This window comes from Acomys minous (genome assembly GCF_964271855.1).
Source record: "Acomys minous genome assembly, chromosome: 8".
In the NCBI taxonomy this organism is placed as follows: Eukaryota; Metazoa; Chordata; class Mammalia; order Rodentia; family Muridae; genus Acomys; species Acomys minous.
Window position 1 is genome coordinate 51767324 of NC_140489.1, and position 24795 is coordinate 51792118.

General features: G+C 43.9%; 1 long non-coding RNA gene across 1 annotated transcript; it reads left to right on the top strand.

The window, feature by feature from the left end:
- Window positions 1-24332, top strand: LOC311604197. Its single transcript, XR_014781394.1, has 6 exons — window positions 1-347; window positions 458-565; window positions 17824-18049; window positions 18546-18605; window positions 22599-22669; window positions 23395-24332. It is a non-coding gene; the product is annotated as an uncharacterized lncRNA (long non-coding RNA).
- Window positions 24333-24795: the final 463 nt, after the last annotated feature.

Genomic DNA, 24795 nt, shown 5'->3' on the forward strand with positions numbered 1-24795 from the left:
TAGTGCTGAAAGTACATGCCAAGTTTGAGTCATGGGCATCTGGGGAGAAGGTGGAAATTCCCCCGACACAGTACATATGGTTAGAAGTGTGAACAGGAACTTCGTTTTGACAGCGAGGTTTTCTTGAGCTTGAGTTTCAGCAAGTTGTCAGGCGTGTGGATTTCCCAGGTGTTCTCAGGATCAGCGTGGGTGAGTGCTGGCTTTACGTGGGAGGCGTGGACCAAGGTGGTGATGCCATGGACCTTGAGTGCTGCCGGCATTGTCAGAAGAACGGTGTGGGGTCCTTTCCAACGTGGTTCAAGTGTCCCCGCACGATGCCGTCGCACAAGGACTTGATCTCCGACCTGGTATTTATGGGGGATTTCAGGGGTCCCTGGGAGATAAAGAGCAGACAATTGTGACCACATTTCCTGGTGCAAGGTCTACAAAGCCAATAATCTTATCATTAAATCTCTAGGTTGGTCGGTTGAGAGCCGAAAGGCTGGTCCTGTAGAGGCCAAGGGTATGGGGGACCCTGAAGAAGACGAGAGGAAGGAGCATCACCCAATCTGCGCCAGTCTTCAAGGTCAATTTAGTTAAGGTCTCTTTGATTGTTCCATTCATTCTCTCAACCTGATCTGAACTTTGGGGATTATATGCACAATGTAACTTCCAATTAGTCCCCAGAGCCTGACTAACACCGTGGCTTAACCTGGGACGCAAATGCTGGTCCATTATCAGACCCTATTACCTTAGGTATCCCAAATCGAGGCAATATTTCTTCCAGTATCTTCTTGGCCACTACCATGGAGGTTTCCTTTTTTGTTGGGAAGGCTTCGACCCGTCCTGAGAAGGTATCTACAAAAACTAGTAAATACTTGTAGCCATACCTGCCTGGTTTGATCTCTGTGAAGTCCACCTCCCAGGATATACCTGGTCGATTTCCACGGAATCTTTTCCCTCTCTGGTTGTACTTCTTACAACTCTTAAACCATTGGCAGGCATCACAAGAGTCAACTATGTTATTTATTAAGCTTTTTGATTGTGGGACAAACATACAGGAGGCCTTGATAATTTCAATTAGTTTTCTCTTACCCAGATGAGTCCATCGGTGCATCTGTGATATCCAGTCCTTGGCATACTCCCGGGAAGGATAGTTTCCCCTTTATTGGTTTTCCATTTATTTTTAGTGCGAATGTTGGTTTCAAATTCTTGGTTCCACTGTTCTTCTTCTGGTGTGTAACTTAGTGGAGTTGTTCCTGGGTTCAGCTTGTACTCGGGCTGTATTTCTGTCGTCAAGGCATGGATCTTAGTGGGGGTCTCTAATGTTGCCTGCTTTGCAGCTTGGTCTGCAAAATTATTGCCGTGGATGACAGGTGTGTCCCCCCTCTGGCGAGCTGGGCAATGAATTATGCTGATCTCTCTTGGCAGGTGTGGAGCCTGGAGGAGGTTGATTACTTCCTGCTTGTTACTGATAGTTTTTCCCTCTGAAGTCAATTGTCCCCTCTGCTGATAAACAGCCCCATGGACATGCGCAGTGGCAAGGGCATAGCGACTGTCCGTGTATATATATATTTAATCTTTTATCTTTTCCCAATTTTAGGGCCTTGGCTAGGGCTATCAGTTTGGCCCTTTGGTCTGTGGTGTCTTGTGGCAAGCCCCTGGCCCATATTACAGTGTCCTCAGTTGTTACTGTTGCCTCGGCTTTTCTTTCCCCATCCTGGATAAAGCTGCTCCCATCTGTAATACTATGTTAGGGCCCCTGGCAGAGGCGTGTCACGTAGATCTTTTCTCCATCCATGAGCCTCCACTAAAATCTGCAAGCAATCATGTTCTGGTTTGGGAGCCTCAAGGTCTGAAAGCAGAGTGGCCAAGTTTAGGCCTGATGGGAGAGCGAAGGTTAGGCGGCTGGAATCCATGAGCTGGGTGTGGTAGTGTGCCAGTCTAGCTTGGACATCCATCCAAGGGGGGGGGGCTGCCGAACAATCACCTCCATGGCATTGGGGGAAGTGACCTGTAAACATTGTCCCAGAGTCAATTTTTGGGCGTCTTTGACTAGAACGGCCATCACAGCCCCTAGTCGCAGGCAAGGGGGCCATGCCGATGCTACTGGGTCCAATTTCTTTGATAGATAGGCTACTGTGTGCCGCCATGGTCCCAGTTTTTTCAATTAAGACCCCTTTGGCAATGCCTCCCCGTTTGTCCACATAAAGGTGGAGTGGCTTTTCTAGGTCTGGTAGTCCCAAAGCAGGGGCCTCTAATAAGGCTTTTTAGATGGCCTCGAAGGCCATTTGTTCCTTTTCAGTCCATTGATAGGGCTGGCTTCCCTTCATAAGAGGATATAAAGGGGCCTCCATTTCAGCAAACCCTGGGACCCAACAAAATCCGGCCATTCCCAGAAACTCTCTTAATTTCTGGGGAGTTTTAGGCATGGGCAGGCTTAGGATCGTTTCTTTTCTGGCTTGGCTGAGCCATCGCTGTCTGTCCCGCAAAACATATCCCAAATATTTGACTTCCTTTTTACATATTTGGGCCTTCTTGGCAGAATCCTGATAGCCTAGCTCCCCGAGTGTGTGAAGCAGCGCATGCGTACCTTTTAAACATATTTCCTTGGTGTCTGCGGCCACGAGGAGGTCATCCACGTACTGCAAGAGAGTCACTTCAGGGTGGTTAGCGCGATACTCATGTAGGTCGCAGCGCGAAGCTTCATTGAAGATAGTTGGTGAATTTTTGAAACCCTGGGATAGATGTGTCCATGTTAGTTGGCTTCTCTCTGGGCGTCTCGCCATTCAAAGGCAAAGATTTCTTGGCTCTGGGGGGCCAATGTCAGGCAAAAAAAGGCATCCTTTAGGTCTAACATGGTATACCATTGCCTGTTGGGTGACAAAGAACTAAGGAGCATGTAGGGATTTGGGGCCATGGAGTGGATGTCCCATACCCTAGTATTTACTTCCCTCAAGTCTTGGACCGGTCGGTAGTCGGTGAAACCAGGCTTTTTAACCAGGAGGAGGAGAGTGTTCTAGGGCAATTGGCATTCCTGCAGTATGCCTAGCTGGTAAAGGTGTTGGATATGTGGGGCGATGCCATCCCTTGCCTCCTTAGACATGGGATATTGTTTGATGGCAATGGGGCAAGCAGTTGGTTTCAGTTCCACAGTTATAGGGGCTCACCTCATGGCTTTGCCCATGCCAGCAATTTCAGCCCATGCCATGGGGTGAGCTTTTACCCAGTGAGCCATAGCCATGTCTGGGGACCAGCTTGAGGTGTCAGAGGCTGGCCATTTCTCAAAGAGTTTATATTCTTCATTTAGATTTATGGTTAAAACCAAAACAGGTTGCCCCAAGGTCCTTTTAACTTGGGGCCCAGTGGGCAGGAAGTGGATCTGGGCTTCCATCCTGCTAAGAAGGTCACTGCCTAGGAGCAGACAGGGAAGTCTGGGATGACCATGAAGGAATGGGATACTAGTCTCTTTCCCAAATCAACTGTCCATTTGGTTGTCCAGGGATAGTTTTTAGTGCCCGTGGCTCCTTGCCCAGGATGTTTTAGACGATAAAGGTCCGGAGTCCAAGGTGAGCACCAAATGCTGGGCTCCGGTATCCACCAGGAAACGGACAAGGTTCCCCTTGATCTTTAACGTTATCTGGGGCTCAGCAAGGGGTCCTGAGCCCTGACTTTCCTAATCACTGTCTTCTTTTTCTAACGCCAAGACCTTGGGACAGGCCTTTTTGTTCCCTTGTTTCGCCTGTAGAGTGGGGCAGTCCTTGGCCCAGGGACCTTCCACCTTACAGTAGGTACACTGGATTTTCTTTAAAGGATGTCTGTTCTATTGTCAGGGCTGCTCATTGGTGGGGGGAGGCCTATCAGGAACCATTTCTGCCAGAATCTTTTGCAAGTTCCGTTCTTGTCTTCTGTCACATTTGTCTTTCCTGATCTCTCTTTTCCTTACCCTACATTTTTCCTTTTCTTCCTCAGTTTCTCTGTTTTTCTGCCATGGCCAGTATATCTTTTAATGACTTGTCCTGCATCCCTTTTGCCTTTTGTAGTTTTCTCCTAATGTCTAACCAGGCCTGTTCTCATAGCTTTGTTGTTTTCTGCACTGGGGTCATATGGGGTGTATCGACGGAAAGCGTCCATCAGTCTTTCTAAGAAAGCTGCTGGTGACTCCTCCTTCCCTTGTCTTATTTCCCTTACCTTGGTCCAATTAGTGGGCTTTCTGCCAGCCCCTTTGAGACCCGCCAACAGAGCCTGGCGGTAGACTTTGAGATGCTCCCTACCTGCATCCGTGTTGGGGTCCCAAGTGGGGTGAATAAGGGGATACCTGGCATCAATGTCAGTAGGGAGGACAGCCAGATGGCCGTTTATCCCAGGCATGTTTTTCAGAGTTTCCAGTAGGATCCTTTCTCTCTCTTCAGTGGTGAAGAGGGTCTGAAGCAACTGTTGACAGACATCCCAGGTCAGCTGGTGGGTGAACAAAATAGACTCTAGGAGGTTAGTTAGGCCAGTAGGATTCTCAGAGAAAGGGGGTTTTGTGCCTTCCAACTATACAGATTAGCTGAAGAAAAGGGCCAATATTTAGAGCAGTTGTTGCCCCAGTGGGCCATAGGCACGGAGGGCAAATGAGCGCAGATATGGTTTTAAGGGTACTTTACTGCGAGTCTGGGCAAGGATCCTGGAGTTTCTTCCTGTTCTAGATCTATAAGGGGGGGCGGTATATGGGCACAATAGGAGAGGTTGGGGGCCCTTTTCAGGGTTTGGGGTAAGAAGTGGTGGCGGGACAAGTGGGTGAGGTAATGAAGGGAGGGAGGCGTAGGAGGGAGTGGAGGGGCTGGTGGAAGGGGAGCCCTTGGTGCGGGGTAGGGAGGAGGTGGGAGTGGATCTTGCCATCACCCTGCATGACCGCTGGTACCGAGGGCAGTAAAGAGGGACCTGGAGATCTGGGACCCCAGATCCATGGAGAGCCAGAACTCGAAGTAGGGTCTGTGGGAAAAAGGGCCTCACCCAAGAGGGTGGATCAATGATTAATTCCTTCCAAACTACAATGTAAGGGATCTGGTTCAGGTATCCAATACACCCTATCCCAAAGATCACTCCTTTAACTGCCATGGTGGTCGGCAGGTCAAATGTTCCAGGAGCAGGCCATCCTACACCAAAAGAGGGTCGTTCTGCAGAACAAAAAGTAGTTAGTTTGCCTTTTTTAACTGTCAGGGAAAGGTCATGGGCTCTAGTTCTAACATCTGTCCAATGGTCCAAAACTACCGTCAGTGGTGTGGATTCCTTCTGTCCCATGGTTGGTAAACACAGACTGGCAGATGTAGACAATTAACAATAATACAGACAACAAGAAGCTCCCAAGATCAAAACGAATTCAAATCGGATGTTGCTCTGTGGCGACCAGGTTCAGGTGGCTGAGACTCTTCCAGCATGTCCACCAAGTGGGAGTTACACTCTGTGTACTCCTTGGAGGAAGGACGTCTCCCTTACCTCCCCATCAGGGGGCACACCTTGCCCTGGCACTACCTGGGATTAGCGGGTGAGCGACTTCTGAAGCACAGGACCGGACCTAGGACAGAAACGCACACAACGATCAGCCTTTCCCGGCTGGAGTCTTGGTCCTGAGTGGACTCAGATCTCGGTGGGACCTCCAAAATGTAAGGCCTGTGACCAAAAAAGGGATGAGACTTACTTCCCAGAACCCATGGAGACATGAGAGTTCAAATCCGATGCAAACGCAAGGAGTTTTATTGTTCCACCGTGGCAGGGTCAACTATGCTCTGAAGCAACAGCGACCCTGAGCAAACAAAACTAGGGCCTTATATATACTTACAGAAGCAGAATTCACAGTTTATGCTGAGCTTACAGAACAGAACTGGCCTACAAAAATGCTCTTTAAAACAATTGGTTATTAATTAGGTAAGTGAAATTTAAACAAGAGGCAGGGTGTTTTGCCAGGTGCTTAGAGGTATGGGTTTTATTGGAAAGTATTGAACTGTTCAACAGAAAGTACAGCGCTGGGGGTTATTGGCAAATTTAAAGTGGAATAAACAACCTAAGTTTAGCTGGGGTGAGCCATAGGTCATGAAGTCGGAAAATGGGGCTCTTTCAGCATTAGCCATTCAGCTTTCAGTTACCCCAGCCTCAAGCCTCAAGCTAGAACACTGATTAGTCTATCTGAGTGATGTAGCTAATACAGGAACCATCACTCGGTGACTGTATGAAAGATTTTACCTCTTTCAAATCTTGCAATGCTTGAGAGGCTTGGGCTGGGGTGGAGGAATGCTGAATGGATGTATCAACCATCAATAAAGCCCTGTTTAGCCAATCAGCTGGGCAGGAGGACAGGAAGTGGAAGGTGGGGCTTGCCTTTGGGAGGAAGAGCAAGTTTGGTAGTTGACTAGGTAAGAAGAGGATGGAGAGAAATGGCTGGAGAAGCATCTTACTGCAAATGCTTGGGGTATATATATTATATATCAGTTTAGAGTAGTTTATCATAGTTTTGGAGTTGATTTGTATTAGCGTAGAGCTGACAGCTTTAAAGTACACTTCAGACTCTGTGTCTTTATTTAGCTACCATAAGCTGAAACGATACATTTTTTAATGTAACAGGCTGGTCTGTTAGGTTCAATCCAAGAGGTTGCATATAACATCACAAATGTGTCTGACCTTTTACTATGTCCTTTTGCATAACTTCCTGGGAAGGCAAATATCTGCTCACCTCAGGTAGGGTCTTTGGTCTACAGACCAAAGTCACAGTTCCACCCGAGCCTAACTTAGCATATTAATGAACTGACTGGAGTTGCTTTCAGGAGTATGACTGTGGATAACCCAAAGGCAGCTACATCATTGGAAGTCCACTCCAGTGTGGGAGATAGAATGCAAAAGCTGTGTCCTTGGAGCTCCCCACAGGACTTGGCAGGCAGGACCTCTGGCTAGTGTCTCCACTCTCCAGCTCCAGCAACTATTCAGTACTTCTTATAACTTTGGAGAAAGACTCTTGAACCTTGGAGCTTTCAGGACTTTTCCGAGCTTAGTAAGTTCCATGGTGTGACTAACCTCAGCTCTTTACTCAAGAGAACATTGGAAGGAAATATCTATCTACAATGCTGATTCACCACCCGAATAATTAGCTCCCATCCCTCAATGCTATAGCACCATAAAACCCTCTCGCCGTGTCTCTCATCTCTCAGTGAGAATGCACATCTGTTTGCATGCTTAATCTCTCCTTATGTTTCCTAATGATCCAGATGGAAGATGGGTTATCTAGCCACCGCTGCTTCATCAATTTTTGTCTTTATTATGGAGGTGATCTACTGTACTACATTTGTTTGTCTGACTAATTAAATTTTTATTTTGTTTTTGAACTAATGCATAATCACTATTTTAATGCTCTCTCCTGGCTGTGTTTCTAAGAACAAAAATATCAGCAGAGTATGGCTGCCTACATAGATGGAAACGTATTATACCTGTCTCCTTTTCCCGAGGTTTGGTAATAACATCATAGTTCTGAGAAGTATTGCAAGTCTACTTATGACTCCCAGAAATGAATGTAACTACACATATTGTCTTACTTCTAACCCGGAGAAGATTAATTAGTGCTATCCGACCGAACAGGATATGGTTATAGCAAGTAGCTTCTTTCTTATCTGTTGGCTATGGCTGTTTGCCAAGGAGATACATTGGGGCCAGGATCCATTTGCCTTTCTGAATTATTCAGGTTCTGTTGTGTAAAAATGTGTGGACCCACTCCTTTAGCGTGTGGGAATGCTTTTCATGAGTGCTTTACATTTCTAGGAGGCAGTTGTTGATCAAAACAGCCTTGGTCCCTGTCTTAGTTTTGATTCTGTTGCTGTGATAAAAAATATCCTGAGAAAAAGCAGCTGGTGGTAGAAAGGGTTTATTTTAGTTTATAATTCCATGTTATAGTGCATCACTGTGGAGAAATCACAATGGTGGCAGGAGCTTTAGACAGGTTAGGGCTAGGGTTGGGGCTAGTGAACACAAACACACACTCAACAGAGACAAAGTGAATGCATGATGCTTAGTTCTCAGTTTTCTTTACTTTTATGCAGCTCAGGTCCCCAAATAGAGAATGGTGCTGCTGACTTTGGGGCTCTGTTTTTTCCACATTAATTTAGGCAGTCAAAACAGTCTCCAGTAGATATGCCCACAAGCCAATCTGATTTAGACATCCTTATAGAGCCTCTCTTCCCCCAAATTATTATCAATTTGATAATAAACCTGTCACAACCTGCCACCCTTCAACCTGACACACAAACACTTCACTTTAAGTCATAAGTTTCTACCATTTGTCCCTACGATCTCAAGTTTATCTCATAGTCAAAAATATAGTTCAACTCTTAAAAAGTCCCCAAAGTCTTTAAGAACCCCAACAATGACAGATTCGCTCAGTCCCATCTCATTCTGAAGATGGTTGAAGCTCCTATTGCTACTAATAGAAATGTTTACACGGTGGATAGAGGCTTTCCCCACCAGAGCAGAAGGAGCTATAGAAATGTTCACACGGTGGATAGAGGCTTTCCCCACCAGAACAGACGGAGCTATAGAAATAGCAAAGATTGTTTTCTGAAAAAATTGTCCCTGGATTTGTGTTGTCACAGTTGCTACAGATTGACAACAGACCTCTCCTTTATTTCACAAATGCCCTGAAGAATGACTAAGGCATTAGGCATTAAAAATTAGTTACATTCATCATGGAAGTCTCAGACCTCTAGAAAAGCAGGAAGAGCTAATCAAACCTTAAAGCATGGTGCAGCCAAGACTTGCCAAGAGACTTAAGAGAAATAAGCAACCATACTCCCCATCACCTTGCCGATATAGAGCACCCCAAGAACACAAATTAGAATGACCCTTTTTGAGATGCTCTTTGGGAGACTGTGCTCATATAAAGACTTAATAGCAGACCTTGAGACAGGATAGATGCTAAAATGTCTTACTAATTTGGAACAATTTCAGAAGACGGTTAGAGAATTTGCTATCCGGGATTTCCTGGCCCTGGATCATAGAAACTAGGAAACAGGTACTAATAAAGACTTGAAAAGAAGGCTGCCTATCAGAGCAACTTACTCTAAAATGGAAGGGACCCTATATTGTCATCCTGGACACTTTGATGGCAGTGAAGGTTATTGGGATAGACAGTTGGCTTTGCTTTGACCCATTGAAGTCTGTCCCATGGAATCCAGAAGAGAGAGAACAGAATACTCTTGTGTGCCCATTGAAAATCTACAACTGCTTGTACACATACTTTTAAAATCTATTTTTATTTTGGTTTCTTCCTACTATATCCCAATCCCTTCCAACACCCCAAGGTAGGAGAAAAAGAAGGTTAGTAGGGAGAGGGGGTGTAAGTCTCTTTGGCTTCTTCCTGGCGGTTAGAGTCATTGAGTTCCTTGGGGGCAAGACCAATCTTCACTTCAGGATAACTCTATCTTCTATCAACAGCAACCAGGAGCAACAGTGGGGGCCCCCTGACCTCTGGGTCCTTGGCCCTTCTCCATACCCCCTCCCCATCTCTCTCTGGGCTCTGGCATTTATCTCCTCTCTAAAGGCCTCAAAATTACATCTAACTGCATCTGGCAAAGAGCATGCCCTTCTCAGAGCCCCAGGGGCAAATAGTCTGCTGCTGTGGACAATCCCATATCCCACACCTGGGATTAAAACAAAAGCATGTTTACATAATATAACTGAGAAACAAAAAATTCCATAACAAGTGCTGTTTAGAAAGCAATCTACAGATAAGTGAAACATCCTGATTCAGATGACTTCATGCTAGCCTCTGACCCTGATACATTTTCTAAGCTTCCCACTAGGGGAACCTAGTGCTTGTGTCTTGATTAATTAAACTGCATCTCTTTAAAATCTCACTAACCCTGCTGGCTATGCCCTTCTACCCTAGGATGGTAGGTATGGGCACTAGTGCAGGGTATTTGTAAGGGCACACAGGCTCAGTTCAAACCCACTAGCATTCCTGAATTTATCCAAAATGTCAACATTTTCCTTCTCACGGGTCCCTTATTCACACATCTAGCCTGAGACGCAACTGTCTAATTCCCTGTTTGCCTATGTAATGAGCAGGTTCTGCTCCCTGGGAAGAAAGTTTGCCAAACAGTTGCTGCAGGTCCATTTTCTTCGCAGGAAGCCCCAAGCTGGTTCATCATCCAGGAGAATTACACTTATCACGAACCTTTTCCTCTCTTTGTTCTTTGTTTCTTGCTCCTGTGCCTCTCTTCAACTTGCAGTCTACATGTTGTAGACTCCTGCTCGAGCAGGCCATCTCCAGACCTATACACTCCCTTCCTACACAGATCTACTGAGGACAGTGTTTTCTCTCTACCAGACAGTCACAGTTCTCTCAGCTCCTAGGGAATCTTAAAAGAAGGCCTATGTACGTTCAAAGGCTCACCAGACCCAGTCAGAGCCTCAGGATCTCCTTTCTGGGAGATTATAGTTTTTCAGCATAGAGTAACTCTACAAGCCCAAGCCTGGATGTAAGGACAAAGCTGCTACGAGAGTCCCTTATTGGCCATACACAGACCCCAGACAACCACAGTTTCAAGTTTAAGCTTTCCAAGCTGCCTAAATCACAAATGTTCCCCCTCCCAGGATTCTTGCTAGGAACTTCTTTATGGGGAGGTACTTTGCTCTCTGCGGATGTGTAAAATCAGTTATTTCCATGGCCTGATACAATGCCTCCTCGCCTCTACCAATGTGTAAAAGCATCAGTGCTCACAAGTGAATGGTACCTTTGATTCCACTAGCAAAGGCTCTGGATGGCTTGGTAGGAGCAAGCAGCTTTGCAGTGGTGGAATCATATATCCAACAACAGTTAAAAATGAAAACAAAAACAAACAAACAAAAAAACCAAACCAAATCAAATCCAAATGTGGCAGGACCATGAAAGAATAAGCAGAGAATCTAGCTCAAATTAGAAATCAAGTAGAGCCAAGAACAGTGGTGCATGCCTGTAATTCCAGCACTTGGGGAGGCAGAGGCAGGCAGATATTTGTGAGTTTGAGGCCAGCCTGGTCTACAAAGCAAGTCCAGGACAGCCAAGGCTACCCAGAGAAACACTGTCTCAAAAAACAAAACAAAGGAAAGAAAGAAGGAAGGAAGGAACAACCAAAAAAAGAACCAAAGAAATAAAGAAAGAAAGAAAGAAAGAAATCAAATAGATACCCTGGTAAGAATGATCATTTAAAATAGGAGAGCCTTAGACCTATTCACTGTAGGACACGGGGAAGCTGCTTGTAACTCCAGGGGATAAATGCTCCTTCTATGCTAGTACATCTAAGGAAGTATAACAAAATGTCGAAAATATCTTGAGGAGCTGAAGCAATTGAAAAGTTCCTCTCTGTTTTTTGAGTCTGGGCATCTGATATGGTCACTCTTCCAATTTTTAGCAGGTGTGGAAAGAAAAGATGCTAAGAGTTCATGAATATATGAACCTGTTTGAGGCAATACCTTGCCAGTCACAAAGGCTCTGGGTGGCAAGAGTAAATGCCAATCAGGCAGAAAAGAGAAAAGCCTTTGGGCTCATATTGAGTGTCTGGTCTGCTGTGTTTGACACTTCTGCTTCAGTGCACTGAGGGTTGTGCCATATTCAACATGTGTTGAGTTTGGGTTAGATACAAAAGTAAATCTTTGATTTAAGGACAGGTTTTTTTTTTGTGGGGGGTAACATACTGACCTTTGAACCCACTAGGATGCTATTTGTGAATAGATTTTCAGATAACTAGTTAGATTAACCTTTTGGCTAAGACATCACTCACTTGTGTACCACAGTGTTTGTCAAACTCAATTTTACTTGCCCTCATACATATTTTAATGGACAATAATTGGATGATGTGGACAATTGCTTTATTAATTATTTTGGATTTTTGAAAAAAAATTGACTGGACAGCAAGAGAGATTTTCTTCTTGCCAGGCCCATCGATTAAAAGCAAATCAATGAATGAATGGTTCAGTATTCCAGGAAATAATTGCCAGTCAGGATGCTGTTGTTTTAAAAATGTATATTGAGGGTCTAGAGAGATGACTCAGAGGTTAAGAGCACTAATTGTTCTCTCAAAGGATCCAAGTTTGATTCTCAGCATCCACATGGTAGCTTATAACTGTAATTCCAGCTCCATACACTCTGATGCTTTTTTTATGACCTCCATGGGCACCAAACATGCATGTAATACAGAGACTTACATGCCAAGAAAACACCCACATGCATAAAATAAATAGATAAACATTTTAAAAGTTGTTTTAAAATATGTATAATGAAAAAAGCTTGTTTGCTCACAATCTAGAGGAAGGATAGTTCAAGGTCAACCATCATATCTGGTGAGGGCTTCATGCTTCATCAGAACATAATGTAAATAAATTAAAGGACAAGCTCACATCCGTGTGTATGTACACACACATGTATGTACATGGGGGGGGGAGAGAGAGAGAAAGAGAGAGAGAGAGAGAGAGAGAGAGAGAGAGAGAGAGAGAAAAGAAGAAGAAGAAGAAGAAGAAGAAGAGAAGAGAAGAGGAGAGGAAGAGAGAGGGAGGGAGGGAGGGAAGGAGAGGAGAGGAGAAAGAGGAACCAGTGCAAGAGCACAAGGGCTACATTTAATCCGTTCTTTACAATTTTTATTATTGTTTTTACATTCTGATCACAGTTTCCTCCTCCTCTCCTCCCAGTTCCTCCCACCACCTTCTCCCAACCCCTATCCACTCCTCCATTTCTCTTCAGAAAAGAGTAGGCCTCCCAAGGATCTCAACCAAACATGGCATATTAAGTTGCAGTAAGACTAGGCACATCTCTTGTATTAGGCCGGGTGAGGCAAGCCAGTATGAGGAAAGGGATCCCAAAAGCCAGCAAAAGAGTCAGAGAGAGCCCCTGATCTCACTGTCAGGAGTTCACAAGACCAAACTACACAGCTGTAATATATGCGGATGGCCTAGGTCAGACCTGCATTTAACCCCTTCTTGAGGGCAGAGACCTCATGATCTTTTAGCCTTTAAAAATGTTTATTTTTAATTGGCACACAGTTATACATATTTATGGGATGTGGTGTGACAGTTCAATACATATAGATGATGTGTAATGACCAGATCAGGGTGATTGGCCTGTCTTCTCAGACATAACACCATTTCTCCTCTCATCAGCACTTCAATTAATTGTTGTCAACCACATTTATCATCTTGAAATCAATCTCTCTTACTTTGGACTCAAGAGGATGTTAAAACTCACCACACCACTGATTTCTCATCAGTTGTTCCCTTAATGATGAGAGCCCTTGACATGATTTTTCAAAGGCATGAACAGACTTTGAGAATTTCAATCCTAGGAAAGGGAGATGGGAAGATAATGATCTTAGTCAAACTCTAGAAATTGTTTTCTTACTGCATGGTCCTTGGGGCAACCTGGCTTCTGATTGGCAGCAATGGCATTTGGTCACTAGCTTCCCTTCTTGTTAGAAGCCCGAAAGCTGACTTGCTTTAGGAAGTGATTAATGAAGTAGCAAGCAGACAATGGTTCCGATAAGAATGCAAGTCTTAAAGACTGTAGATCTTTTGTTTTCATTCTTTTCCCTTGGCATAGCATATAAATTATCCTGTGAAAATGAACAGGCCTAAGCTAAGCTTTCTGTACCATGCTGTCAAGTGCCAGCAGTCAAGTGACTGTAAGTGTAAAGAAGCCACTATGACACTGCAAATAATAGATGCTCTGCCTACATCACAGACAGGGGGACTCTGAGCCTGTTTCAGCTGGAAACCTGGCCTCAATGCCATTGCCTTAAAAATATGCTTTATCATTATTCTTATCAAAGTGTTAAAATATAAAATTAATCTGACAGTTCAGATTCAGGTGTAAACTACAGCTCAACTCTGTTTTGCCTTTTTTTTTTTTTTTTCTTTTTCAAGACAGGGTTTCTTTGTGTAGCCTTGGCTGTCTTGGACTCACTTTGTAGACCAGGCTGGCCTCAAACTCACACTGATCTGCCTGCCTCTGCCTCCCAAATGCTGAGATTACAGGTGAGCACCACCGTGCCTGGCTTGTTTTAGCCTTTTAATACAAAAATTTTCATTAGATGGCTATTTTACTGCTCACTCTGTTCCTTATGCTAGTTTTATGATAGAGGATTGAGGACACATTAAACAAATATTTATGACCACATTTGGGATTGTAATGTTCCTCCAACAAACGATGTCTAACCATTAATTAAAAAAAAAAAACAAATCAACAGATGCCATATAAATACTTGCAAATAGTTTATTGATTTTTCTGTTGTAGGAAATGAGTTTAATGTTAATTAACAAGGGGATAATTGTTGCCTTTTCAGGATTCTAGATGGAAAAGTCCATGCCTCCTATTCCAATATTAGAAATGGGAAGTGAGACAAATTAATAGTTGAGCACATTCACAGGGGTTCAGAATAGTTTTGGATAATCAAAACAATACAGAAGCTAGATATGGTGGCACATGCCAGCACTACAAGAATATGGGAGACAAGGCAAGGGACATCAGTCTGGGCTACATAGCAAGGCCCTGTCAAAACAAAACAATACATACTATATATGAGGATTCTGTCCTGCTAGGATTCCAATAAACTTAGAAATCTGTACTTCCATAAAGCCTTTTTAGTAACTACTGAATTTCACAGCAGGAGAGTCACACAGAAATGTAAGAGTTGCCTAGAAATAGGCTTGTATTAGGACTCCGGGTTCTAAGAAAAAGTTAGAAACCCAACCAAGCACTAACAAAGTGGGATTTATTGGATTACAGTGACACTAAAAGTTCTCCAGGCTCCTCTACAGAGATGGTAAGTGACATCCTGGTCAGCCCTCTCCCCTTGCCTCCCTAGGTTCTCTTGATAGATGTAGCCAATGGACAGCTCAGGCATTAGGTGGGTCCACTAGAAAGGGGAGTGGGGGCTGTCTCTGACATGGACTCTGTTACCTGTTTTTTGATCACTTCCCCCTGGTGGGACTGCCTTGCCAGGCCACAGGGGAAGAGGATGAACTCAATCCTGATTCAGCTTGACTTTGTGAGCTGAGGTGGGTGGGGAGGGGAGGGATGGGGGAGGGGCATGGGAGAGGGAGGATGGGACTGGGAGGAAAGGAGGGAGGAGCTATGACCAGATGTAAAGTAAATAAATAAATTAATTAATTAAAAAGGAACGGGTTTTTTTTTGAGGTGACTAAAACAGATATCTCCTACAATTTCACCCATTTGATTGTAATATAAATACCTTGGTGATTTATCTTGGGATATTCTTAGTACTTAGCATTTACAAAATGATGCACACTTTTTAGGTCACAAAGTTTCAAGCAAGGGCATTTCTGTTTTAGTTACATTGTAGGCTAAATATAGCGTATACTTGCTATAATTTAAATATGTATCTCTTTTACCTATTTTTCACCCCTGATCTTCATGGACGTGGTTGTCAGTTTTCTAAAATGTTTCCAAATTGTCCCCTCTTGGTATTTATACCCTGGTGTAATCCTGCTGATGGTGGGATGCACCTAATGCTGTGACTCTCAGGGATAGAATCTGCCTAAAGTTATGGAATATTACTTCCAAGACTGGGGTACAGAAGACTGTGACTTATTGGCACCTTTCCTTTGTCCTTTGATTTTTCTTGGCATTGCTCTCCATACAAATGTAATAGACTTATTTATTTGGTATTATATGTCTAATATATTTTGTGTACATTAAGCAAATCTTGCGGAGACTAGTCATTGAAATGTTAATAAAAGGTATCTGTAAATTGCAGGACTCCAGATACCTTGATTTCTTTTTCTTTATTCATGTCTAAATTATTCTGCGTTTGTCTAAGCGTGTACACTTTTTTTTATAACAATATTGTATTTTTCAAAAATAAAAGTCATGCTCTCACACTCTCTAGGCTGGCTCACTTGTGCCATCAGGGCCAGCTCCACCTGGTTGCTCAGGCAAGGTGCAAGGTCCTGCTCTCCCTAGTGCTACAGCCAGTGAGGGGGAGTGATAGCTCTTCTGCTCTCATAACCTCAGGGCCAGTCCTTCCTAATACTACAGGTGGACAGAGTGAGTGGGGAGGGCATTACCCCCACAGGAGGGCATTACCCCCACAGGAGGGCATTACCCCCACAGGACCACAGTCTTACTCTCTTACCATCTCCTACATCCCCACCAGGGCAGCTCTGTTGTGCTGCCCAGGCAAGGTGCAAAGCCTGCTTTGGCGCTAGCAGTAAGAGGCAGGGCCAGCATTGCTAAGCAAAGCAGCCAGTGAGGGACAAGGCTAGTTCTGCACAGCCCCTGGACATCCATGTGGTCCCTGGTGGCTTCCCAGACCAGGGATGCCCCCCCCCCCCCCGTGTTCTCTAGTGGTGATATGAACCATGGACATCAACACTGCTGCATACCATGGACACAGACATGGCCCTCAATGGCAGCATTTCTTCAAAATGCTCAAATGGTTCCACTTCTTTCTCTCCCACCTGTCCACCACACACTTGCACATTGTGGTGGCTTCAGCTGCAGGCAAACCATATGTTGGTGGTCCTCTGGGTGACCTCCTCTGTCCGAGCTGAGTGGTGTGATGGCAAGCAGTGCCTCTAGGTGTCTACAGCTCGCCTGTGTGGCATGGTGGCAGGTAGGTCTATCTACAGCAAATGGTGGCAGGCAGGCAGGAAGGTATCTTCCCCTTCCAACACTGTGTGGTATGGTGAAAGGCAAGCCTTTGTGTCTCTGTGGAGGTCTCTGGGCCTCTCCCTACCTGCGCTGCATGACATGGCATGGCAGTCTACAGGCTCTGGGTATCTTCCTTCTCCTGCACTGTGCTGCATGTTTGTTTGTTTTAAGGTGTGTGTGTGTGTGTGTGTGTGTGTGTGTGTGTGTGTGTGTGTGTGCGTGCATGCGCGCGCATGCCACAGAGTGAATCTGTAAGTCAAAGGACAACTTGGAGGAATCAGTTTCCTCCTTCATCATATGGGTCCCAGGGACTGGACTCAGGTGGTCTTGTTTGTTGGCAAGCATCTATACCCACTGAGTATCTTGCCAGCTTCTTTTGATGAAGTATGCTGTGTCTTATAGAGGGTCAAGTAGCAAAGAACTCTGCATAGCCTTTGTTCAGTAGTCAGCCAGGGGCTGAACCTGGTCAAGACCCATGTGAATGAACTTGGAAGCCCATCTTTCTCAGGGAAGCCTTGAGAAGATTACAGCCCTAATGTCTTGACTGCAGTCTCTTAGTGACCCTCAGTAAGAACATTTAATTCATAAGCCAGTGAAACTGAGAAGTAGTAATTGCCTGGTTTTAAGCTACTTATTGGCTTATTTTTATGGAAGTTTGTTAATTAAGAATAATCACTAATTCAATAGAGGCTTAAGTTTTATATCTTGGTGAACCTTTATGGAGTATTTGCACATGATGGGACACACTAGTCCCTGTGTCCCTGGTCACACAGTGATAATGACTGAGATTTGGCATCATCTGGTGAGTCTTTTGTTTGTTAGAGCTGGATTTCTGTGCTTTGTGTTCTGTGGTTTCTGAATCATGATGCCTTTTATTCCACATAACAGTTCACTACAGAGTCAGGGCGAGGGTAAAGTAGTTAAGAGACTGGAAAACAAAATTAAAGCCCCAAGGTGTCCATTGGGCTTGCAGTGCTCCAGTGTGGACTTGGGTTGACAGATCTGGCTTTGGGTTCTTTCCACCTGTTGAATGTTAGATTCTCTAGAGATTAAGGTTTGTCCTGTGTCTAAGCTTAGGTAACTGTCTTGTATATATATAGCTCTCTGTGTGTATGTGTAAGTATGAATCTGTGAAAACATTTTTACCCACTGTTTGTCCTTTTCCTAATGTCTCCTGCCAGGTGTGGTGGCACACGTCTTTAGTCCCAGTACTTGGGAGACAGAGGCAGGTGGATCTCGGTGAGTTTGAGGCCAGTGTGGTCTACAAAGTGAATCCAGGACAGCTAAGGCTACACAGAGAAACCATGTCTCGAAAAACCCAGACCAAACCAAACCAAACCTAATGTCCCCTAAGCAAGGGATGAAAAGTTGATCTATTACTGGGCTACAGCTGTGCCCCATTGGCAGGTAGGTATTTTAACTGTTTGTATTTCCCTCAAAATCCTTAGGCTGAAATCATAACCCCCATTGCGATGAATTAGGAAACTTGGTCTTTGGGCAGGTGACTTATCGTGAAGAGAGGTCAGCAGTCTGCCGTGTAGAAGACTTGCCTCCGATTCTGACCTCTCCAGAACTTGGTCATACAAGCACCTTAATCTTGACTTTCCTGCATCGACAACCATGAGAGATGCATGTGGTTATTTTTTTGTTTTTGTTTTTTATTTCTGCCCCCATTAGTGATACTTTGCTGTAGCAGCCTAGACAGAAACAGTAGGGGCTGTACTTTTAAGAGTTGCTGCTTAAGCCTATGTCCGCTCTGTTTTTTGTTGCCTTCACATGTTAAGCACATCCTTACTCTCATCTTTGTAGAATAAAGCAGGCAGCGAACTCTCCTCATCCTCATCTTGGATTGATGTGTTGCTGTCTGGACAAAGCCTCTCTGCCTCTTCTCTTCCCCTTACAGGTGTTTGACTGGGCTGTTACACGATGCCAGAGTGTCCTCCGGAGACACGTCCACCTTAGGGTGAGGATATGAGATGTTTCATAGGGACTAAGCTGGGCTTTTTGGTCCCATTTCTGTCTGGCCTCAATATTGACGGTTACAGATGCTGGTTTGGATGTTAACAAGGGGTGATTTTCCAAGTGATTATTTTCCCTTAACTTTGTTTCTTTTAGTTGGAAAATGTACAGGAGAGGTGGGTATGAAGGAGCAGGTTTTGAGTTTAGCGTCAGCTTAATGCCATCCAAATCTCATTTTCTTTTCCTGGTAATGCTGTTCTCTGTGGGGCTGAGTGTGTATAATCAGAGAGCTTGGAATTTGGAGGCAGAGTGCTGTGTGGGGAGGCTGGCTTTTGTCTGATGTGCGGCAGCTGGCTTAAATTGTGGCAGCCAGCTGCAGCAGATGGTATTGCTGGAGTGCAGCTCTGCCTGGGCTTGGCATGGAAAAGAGTTCATTCTGAGGTCAGGGCTGATTGGAGACTGCAGCTTGAAAAAGCAAGAGGCACTGACAGCAGAGAGGTATTTCCATAAATCAAGGAAGACTTTGTCCATCGATTGTGAACTTTCAGAGGCCGCTTCTCATGGTGTGAATACAGGCCACAAGGCAAGGACAAACTCTCACTGGAGCCAGAGAAAACTGACCTCAAAATGTCAGGGCTCTGGTGCTCGGGCACTTGAGGGATGCATTTAGCTATTTGCCAGCATTGGCCCTGCTCCTCTCTGCCACATGCCAAGTCTGTCTTGAAGAGGCAATGGATTGCTTGGCTCCTCAGAGACCATCACATCCATTTGCAGTAGGAAGCAAAGCAGGGTGACATGGGAGTGCTTGTTATTTATTTGGATTTTTATTTTTAATGTGGCTCTTAGAGGATGATGATTAACCAAGGTCCCAGGGATTGAAAGCAAGGTTTTGATGAGAAGCAATGGGGCAGTTTTTGCTTTTCCTTGGATCCCCGAGAACAAAAGAAGTAAACAGTAACCTCTCAGGTTACAAACACATAAACATTTCTGTAAATTTTAGATTTAAGTGAACTCAGTTAAGTGTAATTTCCTAAATTATAGTTTCTAAGTGTTTAGCATAGATTGAGAGCTTACTGGCAACATAGAAAGCAAGAATAATTTCTCATAATAGCCAGAACCTGGAAACAACCTAGATGTCCCTCTGCTGAAGAATGGATAAAGAAAATGTGGTACATTTACACAATGGAGTAATGATCAGATATTAAAAGCAAAAACATCATACAATTTACAGGCAAATGGATGTAACTAGAAAGTGTCATCCTGAGTGAGGTAACCCAGATCCAGAAAGACATGCATAGTATATACCCACTTATAAGTGGATGTTAGCCATAAAGTACAGGATAATCATGCTACAACCCACAGACCCAATGAAGCTAAATAACAAGGAGGGCCCAAGGGAGGATGCTTGAGTCTCACTCAGAATGTAAAATAAAGTAGACATCTGAAGTAGATGGAGGGAGGGAACTGGGTGGAAGAGGGGGTGAGGAGAAAAATGGGGGGTGGGATCAGATGTGAGGAGACAGGGGGAGGGAAGGACTGTGAGGGAAGGACCATGAAATCAGCGGGTGGGCATCTCTGGAACAGAGGAGGCTTCTGGGAGTCTATGGGAACGACCCTAGCTGAGACTCTTAGCATCGGGGGGAATATGAAACCTGAAGTTGTTACCTCCTGTAGCCAGGTGGGACTCTCAGTGGAAGGAGAAAGATGCCAACCTACCCATAAAACCTTTGACCCAAAATTTGTCTTGCCTACAAGAAGTGTAGGGATAAAGATGGAACAGAGATTGAGGGAATGTCAAACCAAACACTGGCCCAATTTGAGACCCACCCCATGGGAGAGAGCCAACCCCTAACACTATTAATGATACTCTGCTATGCTTGCAGACAAGAACCTAGCGTAACTTTCTTCTAAGAGGCTACATAGAGTAGCTGATGGAAACAGATACAGACACCCACAGCCAAACAATAGGCCAAACTCAGGGAGGTTTGTGGAAGAATGGGAGGATCAATTGAGGGATTTGGAGAGGTCAAGGACACCACAAGAGGACCTACAGAATAAACTTACCAGGGTCCATGGGGACAGACAGAGACTGAACCACCAACCACACACACAAGACAAAACAAAACAAAAACATGCAAGGGTCTGGATGTAGGCCCCATTCACACATGTAGCAGATGTGTGGCTTGCTCATCATGTAGGTCCCCTAACAATGGGAGTAGAGCCTGTGTATGGCTCTGTTGCCTGCCTTTGGATCCCTTCCCACTGCTGAGCTGCCTTGTTTGGTCTCAGTGGAAGAGGATGCACTTATCCCTGCTGTGATTTGATGTGCCAGGGTAAGTTGGTACCCATGGGGGGTCTCCCCTTCTCTGAGAAAAAGGAGAGGAGGGAAAGAGGGAGGGGTTATAAGGACAGGATTTGGAGGAGAGGAGGGAAGGGTCTAGTATCAGGCTGTAAAGTAATTAAATACATACATACATACATACATACATACATACATACATACATGCATACATACATACATAAAAAGGATAACTTCTCAGATGAGAGGCTCAGAGGGTAAAGGTCTTGTTGTCAAGCCTGGCAACTTGAATTTGATCCCTGAGAACCATGTGGAAAGAGGATTGACTCTCACAAATTGTCTTTTGACTTCCACAGTTGTACATGCAAACACACACACACACACACACACACACACACAGAGAGAGAGAGAGAGAGAGAGAGAGAGAGAGAGAGAGAGAGAGAGAGAGACAGAGAGAGAGAGAGAGAGAGGAGAGAGGAGAGAGAGAAACAATAAGTTTTCATTGTTTTTTTCTTTTCCCCTTTATCCTTGAGATAAGACCAAATGCCTACTGTAGTCACATTTGGACCTGCCATGAGAATTGTTGGCTTGGAAAATGTCACGAGGCAGCATTTGATTCTAAATTCTGAGCCTGTGAAAGTGACATTGATACTCATCTGTCTTGAATCTGAGAAATAAACACCTAAAGCTGGTGATAGGGTTAATTTAACTCTGATGATGCTGAAGAAACAATGGTAATTTGAAGGCAGGGTAAAGTCATATCCAAAGGCAGCAGGCCTCTGTGATTGCTGTGTATGACAGCAAGGAGGACAAGGGAACAAAGGAGAAACCCAGCTCTAATGTCATTAAGATTGTAGTAATTTTTCCATAGCAACTTTAACAATGAGGTTAAATGAGGATAGCTAAGAGACTACAAATTTAAAGTTAGTTTAATATTACAGCAAATCACCCTTTTATGATGTTGTAAAGAGAAATATCTTTTAGTTTTACTTTTTGCTTTAAAGATTTTTGATATTACATTTAATATTTCTGCTTTCAGTTTAGTGTTTAATGGCATATCTTTTCTGTGTTTTATGGTCTATTTTAAAAATTATTATTGTTCTTTCTTGGTACTTATTTTGAAATTATTTTATTTTTGCAACTTTTTAAATTAAAATATAACTGCATCATTTCCTTTCTCCCTCCACTCCCTCTTGTCCCCATTTATCATTCCCTTCCCCATCCCCTCTCAAATTATAGCCCCCTTTTCCTTTAATTATTGTTGTTACATATGTAGATTACACAGATATGTAAGTACAACCTGCTGAATCTGTTTAGTATTGCTTGTATGTATATGTTTTCAGGGCTGGCCACTTAGTATTGTGTAACCTCTTAATAGGCTCACCTCCAGGAAAGACAAATTCACCCATTTTCAGGAGTCATTAATTGCCTATTGGGGTGGAGCCCCTTGAGATTTCCCCTTTCCACATGAACATGTCTGTAAAAATTTTTTTTGGCTCCATAGTGTTCCAGTTTCATGCATACAGCATCCTTGTCATTTCTAGGAGACACAATCTCACAGCACACTTTCTGGCTGTTATAATCTTTCTTCGCTCTCTTTTGTGATGTTCCCTGAGCCTTAGGTGTAAGGGTTGTATAGTAGGCATTTCAAGTGCAGCTGGGTGCCTTACAATCTGTTGTTCTCCTCATTTTGACTAGTCATAGCTTTCTGAAATGGTTTCTATTTGCGGCAAAGTGAAGCTTCTTTGAAGAGGGCTGAAGCGACACCTGTGAGTATAAGGATACATATTTAGAACTCAGTAGGAGTAGGGTCTCCTCTAAGATCCACAACCTCAGTAGCCACAGATAGTTAGATTTACAGTATCATGCATAACTTCCCTCGTGTTGAGAAAGCCTTAAGTCCACATAGACAGCATTTGATTGCTAAGAAGGTGTAACTGTCTATGTGGATCTCCTTAATCTCATTTGTTATCTTACTGTTATTAATAGAGTTTCAAGTACTATATTGAAGAGCTATGGAGAGAGTGGGCAGCCTGGCCTACTCCTTGCTTTTAGTGGAATTTCTTTGAGTTTCTCTCCATTTAATTTGATGTTGCCTATTGGATTGCTGTATATAGTCTTTATTATGTTTAGGTATGTGCCTTGTATCCCTGATCTCTCCAAGCCTTTAAACATGAATGGGTATTGGATTTTGTCAAATGCTTTTTCTGGTATTCTTTCAGTTTGTTTAATGGTGGATTACATTGATGGATTTCCATATATTGAGTCATCCCTTCATGCCTGGGATGAACCTACTTGGTCATGGTGAAGGATATCTTTGATGTGTTCTTGGATTTGGTTTGGGAATATTTTACTTAGTATTTTTGCATCAAAGCTCATAACAGAAGTTGGTCTGAAATACTCTTCCTTTGTTTGGTTGTGTGGTTTAGGTATTAAGGTGACTGTAGCCACATAAAATGAGTTTGGTAATGTTCCTTCCATTTCTATTTTGTAGAATAGTTTGAAGAACATTGCTACTAGCTGTTCTTTGAAGGTCTGGTAGAATTCTGTGCTGAAACCATCTGGCCTGGAAACAGCCTATATCTCTCTCAAATGAAGAATGGATAAAGAAACTGTGATGCATTTACACAATGGAATACTAACCAGTTATCAAAAACAAGGAAAATTTGAAAATTTCAGGCAAATGGATGGAACTAGAAAAGATCATCCTGAGTGAGGTAACCCAGACCCAGAAAGACACAGATGGTATATACTCACTTATAAGTGGATATTAGCCCAACACAGATGTCCTCTGAGAGACTCTACCCAGTGGGGGATCGGAACAGATGCTGGGACTTGATGCTGGGCTCTGGGTGGAACATAGGGAGTGGTATGGAAGAATGGGGGGATGAAAAGACCCAGAGGGTTCAGGAGCCACAGAAGGAGACCATCAAGGCCAGCAGATATCGACCCAGGGGGGGCCTGCACAAATTGTTGCACCGACCAAGGTCAATGCATGCAGTAAACCTAGACACTCCCCCACCCCATTCGGATCTAGCCAATGGACAGTGAGTTCTCTATGGTTATGGGGAGAATGGGGGCTGACTCTGACTTAAACTCTGGTATCTGCAATTTGATCACTTCCCCTTGTGGGAGAGGCCCGGCAGGCACACAGAGGAAGGGGGAAACAGGCTATCTGGATGAGACTTGACAGGCTGTAGTCATATGGTGGGGGAGGAGGTCCCCTTTTGTCAGAGTTCTAGGGGAGGGTAATAGGGCAGAAGACGGAAGGAGGGTGGGAATGGGAAGATACAGGTGAGGGGATAACAATCGGGATGTAAGCTGAATAAATTTAAAAAAGACTGTATTGAGTATAGCAGCATTTTAATAAACCTAAACTATGTAATGAAATACTTATCATGGTTACATAGACTTAAAAACACATCCTTTTAAAAAGAATGAGATTAATAAACATAAATTTCAAAAAAAAAGGTATGAGTGTCACTAGTGCATCTTTAGTAATATTTTGCTGTATGTGCTGGTCCCTGCTGGGGTTCACAGGTATCATTTCTGGGTAGGGATATGATTGTTTCCCTATGTTGGCAGCTTGCATAGCAAATTAAGGTACTATGAAAGCTAGGCCTCAGGGAGGAGGCTTTTGGGTCAGTCGTACCTTGAGCCCTGTTTCAAAAGTTTGTGGTGTCCTCTGTAATAGAGACTTACTTTTAACCTCTAGGAGGTGACTGGGGGCAACAGCTGTAGCCTATATTGTTTTAGGAGTCTAATCTTAAAGTTCCTTACCAACAGTTTGAAAAAGGGTTTCTCATGCCTAGTATGAGGGTGAAGGTTGCTAATCATGGTTCTAGAGGGAATATGGCAGCACAGATAGCATAACTTTGTTTAATGTATATATGCT